The sequence below is a fragment of the Chlorocebus sabaeus genome, chromosome 14 (genome assembly GCF_047675955.1).
Source record: "Chlorocebus sabaeus isolate Y175 chromosome 14, mChlSab1.0.hap1, whole genome shotgun sequence".
Classification (NCBI taxonomy): Eukaryota; Metazoa; Chordata; class Mammalia; order Primates; family Cercopithecidae; genus Chlorocebus; species Chlorocebus sabaeus.
The window spans coordinates 74,010,717-74,027,854 of record NC_132917.1 but is presented as its reverse complement, the minus strand read 5'-3'; positions in this window follow the sequence as shown (position 1 = coordinate 74,027,854).

Below are 17,138 nucleotides of genomic sequence, written 5' to 3'. Positions count from 1 at the left end.
AAGGTCAGGAGATCGAGACCATGGTGAAACCCCGTCTCTACTAAAAATAGAAAAAATTAGCCGAGCGCGGTGGCGGGCGCCTGTAGTCCCAGCTACTCGGGAGGCTGAGGCAGAATGGCGTGAACCCGGGAGGCGGAGCTTGCAGTGAGCCGATATTGTGCCACTGCACTCCAGCCTGGGCGACAGAGCGAGACCCTGTCTCAAAAAAAAAAAGAAAAAAAAAAAAAAAAAAGAAACTTAAGGAGGGCAGGGCGCGGTGGCCCACGCCTGTAATCCCCAGCACTTTGGGAGGCCAAGGCGCACAGATCACCTGAGGTCAGGAGTTCGAGACCAGCCTGGACAGCCTGTTGAAACCCCCCTCTCTACTAAAAACACAAAAAATTAGCTGAGCGTTGTGGCGGACGCTGTAATCCCAGCTACTGGGAGACTGAGGCACGAGAATCGCTTGAATCCAGGAGGCAGAGGTTGCAGTGAGCCGAGATTGTGCCACTGCACGTCAGCCCCGGGGACAGAGAGAGACTCTGTCTCAAAAAAAAAAAAAAAAAAAGAACAGGAGAAACCAATCCTGTCAACACCTTGACCTTTTCTTCTAGCCTCCAGGAAGGAAAGGAACATGGTAAATTTACAGTGAAGAAACCTGACAGTTACTGCCTCAACCACGTGATAAAAGTTAGCACTATCCAGTAATGGAACACACATATGTGCCTTCTGATAGGATCCATTGAGGAGACACATCACTTCGTAGCTCTTAACAAGCCTGTAAATTTAATAAAGTGATTTTCCTAAACCAATGAGTCTCCTAAAAACAGTTACAGATTCCTCATTTCACATTGAGGAGAAAGATCACAGACCCAGAATGTTAAAACTGTCCAGGAAAAAAAAAAAAAAAGTTCTAAAGCTTTGGAACACACTAGGAGATCTTAATCTATTCACAAGGAAATATCAGACAAGCCCAAAGTGAGAGATATTCTACAAGATAAATTGCTTGTACTCTTGACAGCTCCAAGGCCATGAAAGACAAAGAATGAGAAACTGTTCTCCATTAAAGGAACCTAGACATGATAGCTAAATGCTGTTTGATTCTGGACTGGATTCTGGACCCAAAACTTTTTGTCTTTCTTTTTTTCTCTTTCTTTCTTCTTTTTTTTTTTTTTTTCTCTTTTGCTATAGATGACATCATAGGACAATTGGCAAAATATGAATAAAGTCTGCAACTAGCTAATAGCATTGTATCAGTGTTAGCTAATCGCATGAGGTAATGTAAGAGAATATATTGCACTTGCTTCTAGAACTAAATGACCATGTCTGCAACTTTTGAATAGTTCAGAAAAAAAATAATGTTTTGTATATATGAGTTGGCTAGGGCTGCCATAACAAAATAACACAGACTGAGTCGTTTAAACAACAGAAATGGGCTGAGTGCATTGGCTCACACCTGTAATCCCAGCACTTTGGGAGGCTGAGGCAGGCAGATCACCTGAGATCAGGATTCCGAGACCAGCCTGGCCAACATGGTGAAACCCTGTCTCTACTAAAAATACAAAAATTAGCCAGGCGTGGTGGTGCATGCCTGTAATCACAGCAACTTGAGAGACTGAGGCAGGAGAATTACTAGAATCCAGGAGGCGGACGTAGCAGTGAGCCAAGATTGCACCACTTCACTTTAACCTGGGCAACAGTGAGACTTGATCTAAAAAAAAAAAAAAAAGAAATGCATTTTCTAACAGTTCTGGAGGCTAGAAGCAAAGGTCAAGGTGTTGGCAGGATTAGTTTCTCTTGAGGCTTGCAGTCTTTGTCTTGCAGAGGGCTGCATGCTTGCTGTGTTACGGCATTTTCTGTGTGCACATGCAACCCTGATATCTCTCTCTGAATATCTTTTATTATTTTACTTTTTGTTGTTGTTTTGAGATATGGTCTCACTCTCGTTTCCGAGGCTGGAGTGCAATGGTGCGCCTTCAGCTCACTGCAGCCTCAACCTCCTGTACTCAGGTGATCCTCCCACCTCAGCCTCCCCAGTAGCTGGTACTGTAGTCACGCGCCACCACATCAGCCTACTTTTTTGCATTTTTAGTAGAGACTGGGCTTCGCCATGTTGCCCAGGTTGGCCTTGAACTCTTGGACTCAAGGAATTCACCCGTCTTGGCCTCCCAAAGTGCTGGGATTATAGGCATCAGCCACCATGCCTGGCCTCTCTGAATGTCTTAATCTCCTCTCATAAAGAAACCAGTAAGATTAATTTAGAGCCCATCCTAACAGCCCCATTTTAACCTAGTCATTGTTTTAAAGGCTGTATTTCCAAATACAGTCACATTCCAAGGTCAGAGTGTCAACGCTGAATTTTAGAGAACATACAATTCAGTCCATAACAATGTATATACATAAAATAAAATAAATAAAACAAGTGGCAAATGTAAAATATTAACAACTGGAGAAGAGTATGCAAGTATTCTTTGAACTTTTCCTGTAACCTTTCTGTATGTCTGAAATAACGTCAACACATTTTTAAAGACCAGTAATTTCTTTCTTTCTCTCTCTCTCTTTTCTTTCTTTCTTTCTTTTCTTTCTTTTTTTCTTTTTTTTTCTTTCTTTCTTTCTCTTTCTTTCTTTTTCTTTCCTTCCTTCTTTCTTTCTTTTTTTTTTTTTTTGAGATGGAGTCTCACTGTGTCACCCAGGCCTGGAATGCAATGGCGCGATCTTGGCTCATTGCAACCTCAGTCTTCTGGGTTCAAGTGATTCTCGTGCCTCAGCCTACCAAGTAGCTAGCTGGGATTACAGGCGTGTACCACTATACCTGGCTAATTTTTGTGTTTTTAGTAAAGATGGGGTTTCCCCATGTTGGTCAGGCTAAAAAGATCAGTAATATTTATGCCCTTATGGGGCACGGAGTGAGGCAGGCATACAATGAATAAGAGACTAAGAAAAAGAATGTGATACTGAGAGCCCATGAAACAATGGATATGGAAAGTTTAGAGGTCAGAGAATGGCCTACAGGTCATATGACTGGTGATAAGACTGGGTGTGATAATTTGCAGATCCTGTCCCCAGCACACTGTGGGGAGGAGGCACCTTAGAGTTACTTCAACCTGGCAACAGTGATTGAAGAGGGAAAGGAAATACACATGCCCATCTTTTAAGGAACCTAACCCTCCATCCCTCTGCAAAATTTTGGAAATTTTCTTTTCCCAAAATGTGAACTTTCAGGAATGAATTGAAACCACCTTTGCAAACACTGTCAACAGCAATCTAATGGTTAGTTAGATCACTTTATTAATGATCTGATCTAACCAACTTCATCTTGGCTTTTAACTTCCAAACTGCCCTTGGTCATTCCTGGGCATGGACCAAACTATCCTTGAAAGACCCAAACTTTCTGGGAGGCTGATTTGAGTAATAATAAAACTCCAGGCAGGTGCAGTGGCTCACACCTGTAATCCCAGCACTTTGGGAGCCCGAGGTGGGTGGATCACGAGGTCAGGAGTTCGATACCAGCCTAGCCAACATGGTGAAACCCCATCTCTACAAAAATACAAAAACAAAAAAAATTAGCCAGGCACTGTGGCATGCACCTGTAATCCCAACTACTCAGGAGGCTGAGACAGGAGAATTGCTTGAACCCGGGAGGTGGGAGGTCGCAGTGAGCCACTGCACTTCAGCCTGGGCGACACAGCAAGACTCTGTCTCAAAAAAAAAAAAAATTCCAGTCTTCCATTTAGCCAGCTCTCTGTGTATTAAACGCTCTCTGTATTGTACTTCTCCTGTGTCTTGATAAATGGGCTGTATCTAGGCAGCAGGCAAGATGACCCCACTGGGCAGTTACAAAACCAATGTGTGAACATTATTATATATTTTTAATATGCTTCACAAAAGGACCTGCTTCTATGCTCCCACTCTCTTAAAATATCATTTATTTAGACTAGGTAGGGTGGCTCATGGCTGTAATCCCAGTACTTTGAGAGGCTGAAGTGGGAGAATTGCTTGAGCCCAGGAGTTCAAGACCAGCCTGGGCAACATAGTGAGACCCCATCTCTACAAAAAATAAAAAACTTAGCCAGGCATTGTGGTGCACACCTGTGGTCCCAGCTATTCAGGAGGCTGAGATGGAAGGATCACTTGACCCTGGGAGGTTGAGGCTGCAGTGAGCTATTATTGGATTACTGCACTCCATTGTGGGTGACAGAGATTCTGTCTCAGCCGGGCGTGGTGGCTCACGCCTGTAATCCCAGCACTTTGGGAGGCCGAGGGGGGCGGATCACAAGGTCAAGAGATCGAGACCATCCTGGCCAACATGGTGAAACCCTGTCTCTACTAAAAATACAAAAATTAGCTGGGCATAGTGGTACAAGCCTGTAGTCCCAGCTACTCGGGAGGCTGAGGCAGGAGAATGGCTTGAACGTGGGAGGCAAAGGTTGCAGTGAGCCGAGATAGTGCCACTGCACTCCAGCCTGGAGACAGAACGAGATTCTGTCTCAAAAATAAAAATAAATAAAATAATAATAATAATAATAATAATGATGAAATAGGCTGGGCACGATGGCTCACACCTGTAATGCCAGCACTTTGGGAGGCCAAAGTGGGAGGATCACTTCAGCCCAGGAGTTTGAGACCAGCCTGGGCAACATAGTGATACCCTGTGAAAGGAAAATGAATCTCAGACCCTAAAATCACTAAGCGAGGGGAAAGTCAAGCTGGGAACTATGTCAGGCAAACCTGCCTTCCAATTTATTCCCCAATAAGATAGCTACAAAGATTTTAAAAAGCTGCATATCCTCCTCACAATTTGCCCACAGGGAAATTCCTTGTGGGTCTCAAGATCTTTACCCGAAAACAGTCCTGTTGAATTTCACCCTGGCAATGTAAATTGATAGATGATCTTCACACATGCAGGACAGAAAGTCATCTCTCTGCTTACCTCAGACAAATGCATATCTGATTGTTTCCTCTGCCCTATTGTTTTTGTTTTGTTTTGTTTTGTTTGTTTTTGTTTTTTGAGAGAGAGTTTCACTCTTGTTGCCCAGACTGGAGTGCAATGGCGTGATCTCAGCTCACTGCAACCTCTGCCCCCTGGGTTCAAGTGATTCTCATGCCTCAGCCTCCCAAGTAGCTGGGATTACAGGTACCCGCCACTATGCCCAACTAATTTTTATATTTTACTAGACATGAGGTATCACCATGTTGGCCAGGCTGGTCTTGAACTCATGACCTCAGGTGATCTGCTCGCCTCAGCCTCTAAAGTGCTGGGATTTCAGGCATGAGCCACTGTGCCTGGCCTCCCCTATTGTTTATGTAAAAATGCAGATTCACTGAGCCAGACTAAATTGTGTATTCAGTGAAATGCTGATTAAGGACTCAAAAGAATGCAGCCTTTTGTATTTTATCTACCTATCACCTAAAAGCCTCCCCTCACCACTCCCCACTTTGAATTGTTCCATCTTTTGGGACTGAATCAGTGTACATATTACACATATTGATTGATGTCTCATGTCTCCCTAAAATGAATACAAGTAAGCTGTACCCTGACCACCTTGGGTACATACATGTAATCAGGACCTTCTGATGTGGCTGTGTCATGGATACCTGCTTAAGCTTGGCAAACCAAACTTTCTAAATTGATTGAGACCTATCTCAAATATTTTAGGTTCACATTCTGTCTCTAAAAAATATTTAAAAATTAGCTGACTGTGGTGGCATGCACCTGTATTGAAGTAGCCTCATTGTCTGGGGTAAAACCCCAGGTTCATTGCCTCACAGCCACAGAGATCAAGGACGTGGACACACAAAGAGTGAGGTTAAGAACGGGAAGTTTAATAGGCAAAAGAAAGAGAATAGCTCTCTGCTACAGAGAGGGGTCCCAGAAAAATGGGGTGTCGATCTGCGGTGAAATGCAGAAGGTTTTATAGATGAGCTGGTTGGAAAGTGGTGTCTGATCTACATAGGGCACAAAAAACTGGTTAGGACCAGGTGTGCCATTTGTATGGGGCACAATTTTCTGGCAGCCCCCACCCTACTCTTTTATTATGCAGGCAGGTTTTCAGCCTAAGCTGTGCTGTGTTGCCACTTCTTTGCTACTACACATGTGCTAACAAAACGGAAGATAAAGCTTCCATGATGGATATGCCTGGCCCCCAGATAGCCCTTTTCTATTGGCACAGCTGCCAGCATTCCCCTGTGCAATGTTCCAGCTTGCTTACCTATGTTTGCAGCTAAATTTTTCAGGCTGCTTTTTGTTAGGAGAAAAATAATTTCTTGGACTGCTTTTTGTTAGAAGGGAAGCTCTGCTGAGGACTCATTTGCCCTCACTATCTGCCTAAATAATTTCTTTCTACTCCCTGTATCAGTCTCAGCTACTAGGGAGGCTGAGGCAGGAGGATGGCTTGAGCCCCAGATGCACCTTGTGCCACTGCACTCCACCCTGGGTGACAGAGTAAGAACCTGTTTCAAAATAATGATAAAAATAAAATAAAATCTCCTTTGTTTAACAAAAATATTTTATGCCCCAATTTTAGTCCAAATTCTGTGAGGTGGAGGTGCTTAAGCCTGTCTATATCCCACCCCAGCTAGTCTTTCTGCCTTGTCTTTCTTTGCTCTGCCCTCTATACTCTAAGCATACTCTGCATTTCTGCATAGTGTTCAATTGTACTCCTTTCTCTGCTCCCTGTACCCCTACCCTGCCTGACTTAAAAGCCTGGCCCCTAGACCTCCACTTTAAGTGAACCCGAATGCTTCATATACAAATAACCAGGAATCAGGACTGCATACCAGAAAAATAAACTTTTTACTCCAACACAAAACAGACAGACAGAATGAATTGCATTTTCCTCTGGGCTGTTGTAGCATGTAGGAATACTCCTATTTCAACCCTCAGAACATCTTGATGTTGTTTGTGCACCTGTCTATCTTCAACAATAGTGGATGTAGGCTTATTTAACCAAAGCGATTTATATCTCATGATTCATCTCATTAATCTTTAGCATGAAAGCAGACAGCACATTAATGACTAAACATCTTTTTTTTTTTTTTTTTTTTTTTTTGAGATGGAATATTGCTCTGTCACTCAGGATAGAGTGCAGTAGCACAATCTGAGCTCATGGCAACCTCCACCTCCCAGGTTCAAGCAGTTCTCCTGCCTCAGCCTCCTCAGTAGCTGGGATTACAGGCGCACGCCACCACACCCAGCTAATTTTTATATTTTTAGTAGAGACAGGGTTTCATCATATTGGTCAGGCTGGTCTTGAACTCCTGACCTCGTGATCTGCCCACCTAAGCCCCAAAGTGCTGGGATTACAGGCCTGAGCCACCGTGCCTGGCCTTTTTTTTTTTTTTTTTTTTAAGACAGCGATTGAGGTCTCGCTCTGTCACCCAGGCTGGAGTGCAGTGGCGCGATCTCAGCTCACTGCAACCTCCGCCTCCTGGGTTCAAGCAATTCTCCTGCCAGTGAAAGGGCCCCTCTGTACATCTTCATGAACCAAGGGGCATGAAAGGCAGCTACTTAAGGATCCCGTGTTTGGAGAACTCTGACCTGAGAATTTGGGCTTAGGTGCCCCTTCAACTCTTGTTTGTTGCCTTGAACCAGGGATGCCTTCAGTGTGAGGGGCACCTCTGGATTTAGGAAGAGTCAGTGTGGCACCTAAGTAGATGCAAATAGATTTTCTTCTAATTTCAAGGAAAAGTAAGGAAATCTTACTTATTTAACAGGATAGAAAAGGGGACAGGGAGTCAAAGGGTGAGGAAGAAGGGCACTACGTGTATGGACTATTAATCATGCATCAGGCACTGTGCTAGATTCTTCCCCTACATTTACTCATAATGCTAACATTCCTGTGAGTTCAATATCTCTATATTAAAAAAGAAGAGACAGATTCACAAAGTTAAAGTAATTTGCCCATGGTCACGCTAGTAATGGCAGTGCTAGGATTAAATACAAGCCTGTCTTCACGCAAAATCCATGTTCATCCACAAAACCTGACTAGTACTGTTGTTAGTTCTGGTTGAAGACAAGGCATTTGGCAGAACACATTGGCCAGAATGCAGGAGAAGGAACCTCTGACAAGGTCACAGAAGACTTAAGGAAGTGATTCGCACTCTAGAATCACTTTACACTTTGTTTACTGCTGTTACACTTTGTTAGAGTGTAACAGTAGCACCAAAAGTTGTTTTGAAGATTATTGTCCAACTTCCTTCAGTACTTAGATGCCAATTGATCATGCTTTTGCTTATCATCTCCTTACAATTAATTACAAGTGAATTGTAGCCTATAATTTATCATGAAAAAAGTTCTACAAAGTTTTTAGTCCTGATTTTATTAAACTGAACTTCTAAAAAATTTTTTTTGAGACAGGGTCTTGCTCTGTTGCCCAAGCTAGAATGTAGTGGTCCCAACATGGCACAATGTAGCCTCGACCTCTTGGGCTCAAGTGATCCTCCCACCTTGGTCTCTCAAAGTGCTCAGATGACAGTGATGCAGGATTTTTCTTGGTCACTTTGCCAGTCAGGGACCTCCGTGGCCAGTGTCATCCCTGCCTGGGCATCAGTTGGCCCCAGGCCTGCCACAGGAGTCACCTGTCCACTTGGCCAGCTGGGCCGCACCTGGCTTGCACATTGGCCCAGATCCTGTGCTGGCTGCAGGATCCATGCTCATCCCACAGCTGTGCTGGGCATGCCCCAGCCCGCCTGTGTTATAGCTCATATCCACATTTGGCAATTCCTGAGTTCTTGTCCTGCATCCAGGAAGAATGAGGTTACGCTGACAGTGGAAGGGTGAGGAGGGTGGAGAAGAATTTTATTGAGTGACAGAACAGCCCTTAGTGGAGAGGAGATGAGAGGGTGATCCCCCACCCAAAGTCAGATGGTCTCCCTCCCAGTATGGCTGGTTGCAGGGCTTTTATGGGCTCCGAATGGGGAGTGTGTGCTGATTGGTTTGTGAGTATGCAAAAAGGTTAAAACAAAGGCACCACTCAAAGGTGGGCATGACAGTGTAAAAAACCAGTTAGGAAAAGGTATGTCTATGTAAAATAGGTGAAGCATGGGAATCAATCAGAGGAAACCTTACCAAACAGGAAGAGAGGCTCTCAATCCAGTCCATGGATTTACCCAGGACTCGTAGCTTGATTTTCAGGCTTTAAAACTGTCTTTAGTTTGAAGGTTGGGTTTCACCAAGGACCTGCCCCTGTCTGCCTAGGCATTTGTCTGCCTCCTGCCACTATCAACGATCCACATTCAGCATTTTAAAGTTAGTAACAATATTGGGAGAAATGATTCGCTGCAGAGAACAGCATAACTAACAGGTAGCCCTTACTATGTACTAGTCACTGTACCAACTGCTTTATGCTTAGTAACTCACTTCATCCTCACAGCGACCCTATAAAGCAGTATACTACTACTATTCCCATTCTACAGAAGAGGAGATTGAGGCACAAAGAGGTTAGTAACCTCACATAGATAGTAAATGGTCAATCTAATTTTCAAATCCATTTTCTTTCTTTTTTAAGATACAAGAGAAATGATCATTTTTGAACTTTAAGAGAAAAGGAAAGAAGCTAACAACACAAACTTTAGTTCCTGACAAATAATAATAGCCAGTATGAGGGAAAACAGAGAAAAAGTACAACATTAACAAAATCATAATAACAACCAACATATACCAGTTACTGTTCTGAGCATTTTACATGCATTATTTAAGCTTCACATCAGCCCTAGTCTTATTCCTTTTTTGCAGATGAGGAAATTGAGGCACAAAGAGGTTAAATAACTTACATTAGTTACACAAGTAGTGAGTTAGAGTTAAGAAACAAAGGAAAATGACAAAAATATAAAAGTAGAGACATTTTGGCTGGTCGCGGTGGCTCTCGCCTGTAATCCCAGCACTTTGGGAGGCCGAGGCAGGAGGATGACCTGAGGTCAGGAGTTCAAGACAAACCTGGCCAATGTGGTGAAACCCTGTCTCCACTAAAAATACAAATATTAGCTGGGCACGGTGGCATACACCTGTAGTCTCAGCTACTTGGGAGGCTGAGGTGGGAGAATTGCTTGAACCTGGGAGGCCGCAGTTGCAGTGAGCCAAGATTGCGCCATTGCACTCTAGCCCGGGTGACAGAGCAAGACTTCGTCTCAAGGAAAAGAAAAAGAGTAGAGGCATTTTAAAACTGCAGAGTGGGCCAGACGCAATGGCTCATGCCTATTGATTCCAGCACTTTAGGAGGCCGAGGTAGGCAGATCACCTGAGGTCAGGAGTTCAAGACCAGCCTGGCCAACATGGTGAAACCCCATTTCTACTAAAAATTAGCCAGGCGTGGTGGTGCATGCCTGTAATTCCAGCTACTCAGGAGGCTGAGGTGGGAGAGTTGCTTGAATCCAGGAGGCAGAGGATGCAGTAAGCTGAGATCACGCCATTGCACTCCAGCCTGGGTGACAAGAGCAAGACTCCGTCTCAAAAACAATAAAAAACTTCAGGGTGCTTGGGGTCTCCCCATGGTTGAAAACAATATTAGCCAAATTTTTGTCACCAATATGAGCCAAAATTTTGGCATCACATCTCACTCAAAAGTGCACCTTCAGGCCAGGCACGGTGGCTCACACCTATAATCCCAGCACTTTGGGAGGCCAAGTCAAGTGGATCACCTGAGGTCAAGAGTTTGAGACCAGACTGACCAACATGGTGAAACTCTATCTCTACTAAAAATGCAAAAATTAGCTGGGTGTGGTGGCATACACCTGTAATCCCAGCTGCTAGGGAGGCTGAGACAGAAGAATCGCTTGAATTCGGGAGGTTGCAATGAGCTAATAACACACCACTGCACTCCAGCCTGGGCGACAGAGCGAGACTCTATCACACACACACACACACACACACACACACACACACAAAATGCACCTTCAGACAAAGCTACTCTGTAGTCAGAGAACTACAGGCCATGCCTGGTAATACAGATCGTCATCTGTGCCCTTGATTCCTGCCTGAATCCCTCCCCCTACACCAATGTCTTTTGTGGGTGTTCACTTCTGCACCACTGCAGTGGAGTGTGACGATGAGAATGCTGTCAGAGGACTTTCCCAACATCACCACATTTATCAACTTCCCCCTTCTGTCCTCCTCTTACAGGAACTTTCAAGATCATTGAATAGATCATTCTTAAACACTCTTCTCTTGCTTTTGTAATACTCCCTCTTAGTTTCCCTTCCGTTTCTCTGACTGCATCTTCTCAACCTCCTTTGTCTGTTTCTTCCCTTGTGGTCTTTAAATGTCAGAAGTCTGGGCCAGGCGTGATGGCTCACGCCTGTAATCCCAGCAGTTTGTGAGGCCAAAGTGGGCAGATCACGAGGTCAGGAGTTGGAGACCAGCCTGACCAACATGGTGAAACCCTGTCTTTACTAAAAATACAAACATTAGCCGGGTGTGATGGTGTGCGTCTGTAATCCTGGCTACTCAGGAGGTTGAGGCAGGAGAATTGCTTGAACCTGGGAGGCTGAGGTTGCAGTGAGCCGAGATGGCGCCACTGCACTCCAGCCTGGGTGACAAAGCAAGACTCTATCTCAAAAAAAAAAAAAGAAAAAAAAAAGGTTCGAGACGATCAGCCTAGCCAACATGGTGAAACCCGTCTCTACTAAGAATACAAAAATTAGCCGGGCGTGGTGGCATGTACCTATAATTCCAGCTACTCGGGAGGCTGAGGCACGAGAATTGTTTGAACCCAGGAGGCAGAGGTTGCAGTGAGCCAAGATCGCGCCACTGCACTCCAGCCTGGATGACAGAGCAAGATTCTGTCTTGAAAAAATATATATATATGTATATATAATATATATAGTAAATATATGTATATATAATATATATTGTAAATATATATATATATATCAGAAGTCCTCAAGGCTCCATTTTGGCACCTCTTTCTTTTTACCCTCCCCTCAGCTATTTTACACACTTCCATGGCTGTAAATATCTATATGCTGATAACTTCCAAGTTTATATCCATCCATCCAGGCCTCTTCTTTGAGTTCCAAATCTGTATATACCTGTACAGTCTAACATTTCAGAGTTAATGCATCCAAAACAGACTCCTGATGTACCCCTAAAGCTGCTTTCTTCCCAGTCTTTTCCATCTCAGTAAATGGGAACAACCAGCTACCAGTTGCTTGTGCCAAAGACACAGGAATCAACCTTGCCTCCACATCCAGCTCTTCATTGAGACTTGTGTATTTTTTTCTCTAAAATAAATCTCAATTCCACGTACCTCTCTCCATTGATCTAAGCCAGGTCAACTCTATCTCCTACTCAGACAGATACAATAACCTCTTAACTGCTTCGCTTTTTTTATTTTTTTATTATTTTTTTTAAGACAGGGCTTACTCTATCACCCTGGCTAGAGTGCGGTGGATTGAGTACAGCTCATAGCATCCTCAACTTCTCAGGCTCAAGCAATCCTCCCACCTTAGCTTCCCGAGTAGGTAGCACTATAGGCACATGCCAGCACACCTGGCTAATTTTTGTATTTTTTGTAGAAATGGAGTCTCCCTATGTTTCCCAGGTTGATCTTGAACTCCTGAGCTCGAGGATCCTCCCCGCTTAGCCTTCCAAAATGCTGGGATCACAGGCCAGGATCACCTGGCCACTGTTTCGGTTTTTTAAAGAGTAAATGGTGTCATGCTTGTCCTGAAACCCTTTCAATGGATGGCCACTTTGCTTCGAATAAGATCCAAGACTCTTGGTGCTGGTTTCATCTCCCTACACTTTCCCCTTTGTCTATCACATTCTCATCACACTGACTTTTTTCAGTTCCTTGAACACAACATACTCTTTCTTGCTTCAAAACCTTCACACATGCTGTGGACTCTGAGCAGATCTCTTCTTTCTCTCTCTCCATTCAGCTGACTCATCTTCTGAAGACTAGGCTTAAATGGCATCTCCTAAGTCTCCTCAGTCTCTCCCAGGTCTCTCCTGCAACATGCTTTAAAAAAAACGTTGCCAGGCACAGTGGCTCACTCATGCCTGTAATCCCAGAAATTTGGGAGACTAAGGAGGGAGGATCCTTGAGCCTAGGAGTTCAAAACCAGCTTGGGCAACCTAGTGAGATCCCATCTCTAAAAAAAAAAAAAAAAAAAAAAAATTAGCCTTATGTGGTGGAGTGAGCCTGTAGTCTCAGCTACTTGGGAGGCTAAGGTGGGAGGATCACTTGACCCTGGGAGGTTGAGGCCTCAATGAACTACGATCACACTACTACTGCATTCCAGCTTGGGTGACAGAGTCAGATCCTGTCTCAAAACAAATTCTTTTAAAATTATTGTTAAAAAAATTTTAAAGCCAGTGAAATTTACCAGTACGGAATTGTATATCAACTTTAGGGACACTAATGTTTGTTTGTTGAGACAGGGTCTCACTCTGTTGCCCAGGATGTAGTGCAGTGGCAGGATCTTGGCTCAATGCAACCTCTGCCTCCCAGGTTCAAGCAATTCTCCCGCCTCAGCTTCCCAAGTAGCTGGGATTACAGGTGTGCACCACCATGCCTGGCTAATTTTTGTACTTATTTTATTTTATTTTTGATTCAGAGTCTTGCTCAGTCACCCAGGCTGGAGTGCAGTGGCATGATCTCAGCTTACTGCAGCCTCTGCCTCCTGGGTTCAAGTGATTCTTGTGCCTCAGCCTCCCAGTGGTGCAGTCTCCATTCACTACAGCCTGGACTTCCTGGGTTCAAGGGATCCTCCCATCTCAGCCTCCAGAGTAGCTGGGACTACAGGCTCAAGTCACCACGCCCAGCTAATTTTTGTATTTTTTGTAGAAAAGGGGTTTCATCATGTTGCCCAGGCTGGTTAGCAACTTTACTGTTTGTTTCTTTTCACCTATTTGTGACAAAGATTAAAATTCCTTAATCTGTCACAGGAGTAGAGTTTTTTGTTTGTTTTTGTTTTTTAAAAAACAAACAAACAAAAAAACTTGAGCTCCCAACAGCACCAACTGGCTGGGAGGGGCAGGAACCTTACTGTGACCAAAGTGGGAAGATGCCCTGTGTGGGTGAGGTTGTTAGGGTAAAAGTGGAGTTTTGCAAATGATAGGATGGGCACTTACACAGAACGAAAATGCAGAGTTGCAAATCTTGCCTCAGGGAGCTGGAAAGGGGAACTGTGTGATGAAAGGGGGGTGGGGAGAGGTTCAGAAGAGCCAGTCCTGGAGACTTCATAATTTGCTGCTTAGCTTCTGCTTTCAGCATCTGCTGTGACCAGATGGTGTGCAGTGATCTCTGGTCGGCTAAGCCAAGAAGTGAATAAAACTTCTTTAGTCTTTGTACAGACCTTGTCTGGTGGGGAACAAATTGTCCTGTAGCAATTAGCGAAGAACAATTTCTTTTTCTCTCTTTTACTGGAAAATCTTATCTTTGATCTCTAAGTGAACTATGTTGATATCCTGCTTAAATATTGATTGAGGATTTTTCCCTAACCCTGAAATCCTCCCTCCCTGCTACCCCAACCAAATTTAGCCATCCTGAAAGGTTTTTCTTATGAATAGCTGGTCTTCTATCCTCAGTGATTCTTCAACTGGAAGAAAAATACCACTGAAAGAGGAAAAACTTCCATGAATTTCTTTTTTCCCATGTTATTTGGAAGTCATTTTTATGATGTTATTTAAGTAATATAAATTACCACAGAAGTGTAAATAGATTTTTTTTTTTTTTTTTTTTTTTTGAGACAGGGCCTCAGTTTTGTCAACCAGGCTGAAGTACAGTGGTGCGATCTCGGCTCACTGCAGCCTCTATCTACCTCCAGGGCTCAACCCATCCTCCCGCCTCAGCTTCCCAAGTAGCTGGGACTATAGATGTGCACCCCCATGCCTGGCTATTTTTTTTTTTTTGTAAAAATGGGGAGATGGGGGTTTGCCATGTTGCCTAGGCTGGTCCCAAATCCCTGAGCTGAAGTGATCTGCCCACTTCAGCCTTACAAAGTGCTGGGATTACAGGCGTGAGCCACCTCGCCTGGCCTAAATCTGTGTTCCTATATTTGTAACTTCCATATAGCTATATCAGATCACATGTATTCATCAATCAAATTCCAAAAAACTACAAAAGTTTTAAAAATTCAAATTAAAATTACTAATTTATTTTTTTCAGGTGAGGAAAAAGAGTATGTAAATTTGCTTTACATAACTGACTGAAAAATATATTCAAGAAATAGTAAATACAATTTAATACAGTTTCATGTGCTCTGACATCGTTAACTTAATGTGACAAGTGATACATGAAAGAAATAAAATTACCGGAAACATGAATAGTGCGCAGTCAGGTACAGGGCAAACTCTTTTACATTGAGCACCCTGCACCACCATTGGCTGAGCCATGACTCAAGTCTCCCACTATTTTCCTTTTGTTTTCTTCATTCCACCATGGTGGAATGAAGGCGTTGCTTGGCTGTCACTTGGCATTAATACCACACAAAAGCCTGTACATGAATGTTCATGACAGCATTATTAATAATAGACAAAAAGTGGAAACAACCCAAATGTTCCTCAACAGATGAATGGATAAACAGAATGTGGTATATTCACATAATGGAATATTACTCATCCATAGAAAGAAATAAAGTTGCCGGGCGTGGTGGCTCACGCCTGTAATCCCAGCACTTTTGGGAGGCCGAGGCGGGCGGATCACGAGGTCAGGAGATCGAAACCATCCTGGCGAACACGGTGAAACCCCGTCTCTACTAAAAATGCAAAAAAATTAGCTGGGCGTGGTGGCGGGCGCCTGTAGTCCCAGCTTCTCGGGAGGCTGAGGCAGGAGAATGGCGTGAACCCGGGAGGCGACTGAGCTTGCAGTGAGCGGAGATCGCGCCACTGCACTTCAGGCTGGGAGACAGAGCGAGACTCCGTCTCAAAAAAACAAAACAAAAAAAGAAAAAGAAAGAAAGTTTTTTTCTTTTTTCTTTTTTTTTTTGTTTTAGAGACAGGTCTGGCTCTGTTACCCAGGCTGGAGTGCAGCAGCGCCATCTTGGCTCACTGCAGCCTCCACCTCCTGGACTCAAGGGATCCTCCCGCCTCAGCCTCCCGAATAACTGTGACCACTGGTACACCCCATTATGCCTGACTAATTTTTCTATTTTTGTAGAGACAGGGTTTCACCATGTTGCCCAGGCTGGTCTCGAACGCCTGAGCTCAAGTGATCCACCAGCCTCAGACTCCCAAAGTGCTGGGATTACAGGCGTAAGGCACAACTGTGCCTGGCCAGGAATGAAGCTTTGAAACATGCTACAATATGGGTGAGTTTTAAAACATGCTAAGTGAGAGAAGTCAGTCACAAAAGACCACATAATGTATACTTCCGTTCACAGTGTATATGAAATGTCCAGATTAGGTAAATCCATGGAAATAGAAAGTAGAGTAGTGGTTGCCAGGGGTTGGGAGGAGGAAGGTGGGTGATAAAGAGTGACTGCTAATAGGTATGGGGTTTCTTTTCCAGGTGGTGAAAATGGCCTAGAATTATGGCTAGGCTGGGCGCCGTGGCTCACGTTTGTAATCCCAGCACTTTAGGAGGCCAAGGTGAGTGGATCACTTGAGGTCAGGAGTTCAAGATCGAGACCAGCCTGGTCAACATGGTGAAATCCCGTCCTTACTGAAAAAAAAAATTAGCCGGGTGTTGTGGCGCACGACTGTGATCCCAGCTACTCGGGAGGCTGAGGTATGAGAATCACTTGAATCTGGAAGGCAGAGGTTGCAACGAGCCTAGATTGCACCACTGTACTTCAGCCTGGGTTACAAAGTGAGACTCTGTCTGAAAAACAAACAAACAAAAAAATTAGTGGTGATGGTTGGCACACTTTGAAAACATAAACAAAGCCGGAGGCAGTGGCTCACACCTGTGATCCCAGCATTTTGAGAGGCCAAACCAGGAGGATCCCTTGAGCCCAGGAGTCCAAGACCAGCTTGGGCAACACAGTGAGACCCCCGTCTCTGCAAAAACTTTGAGAAAATTAGCCGGGCGTGGTGGCACGCATCTGTGGTCTCAGCTATTCGGGAGGCTGAGGCGAGAGGATCACTTAAGCCCAGGAAGTCCAGGCTGCAGTGAACTGTGAACTCCAGTCTGGGCGATAGAGTGAGACACCTCAAAAAAAAAAAAAAAAGAAAAAACATAAACGAAAAGGACCACTAGAGGGTACATGTTTAAAGGATA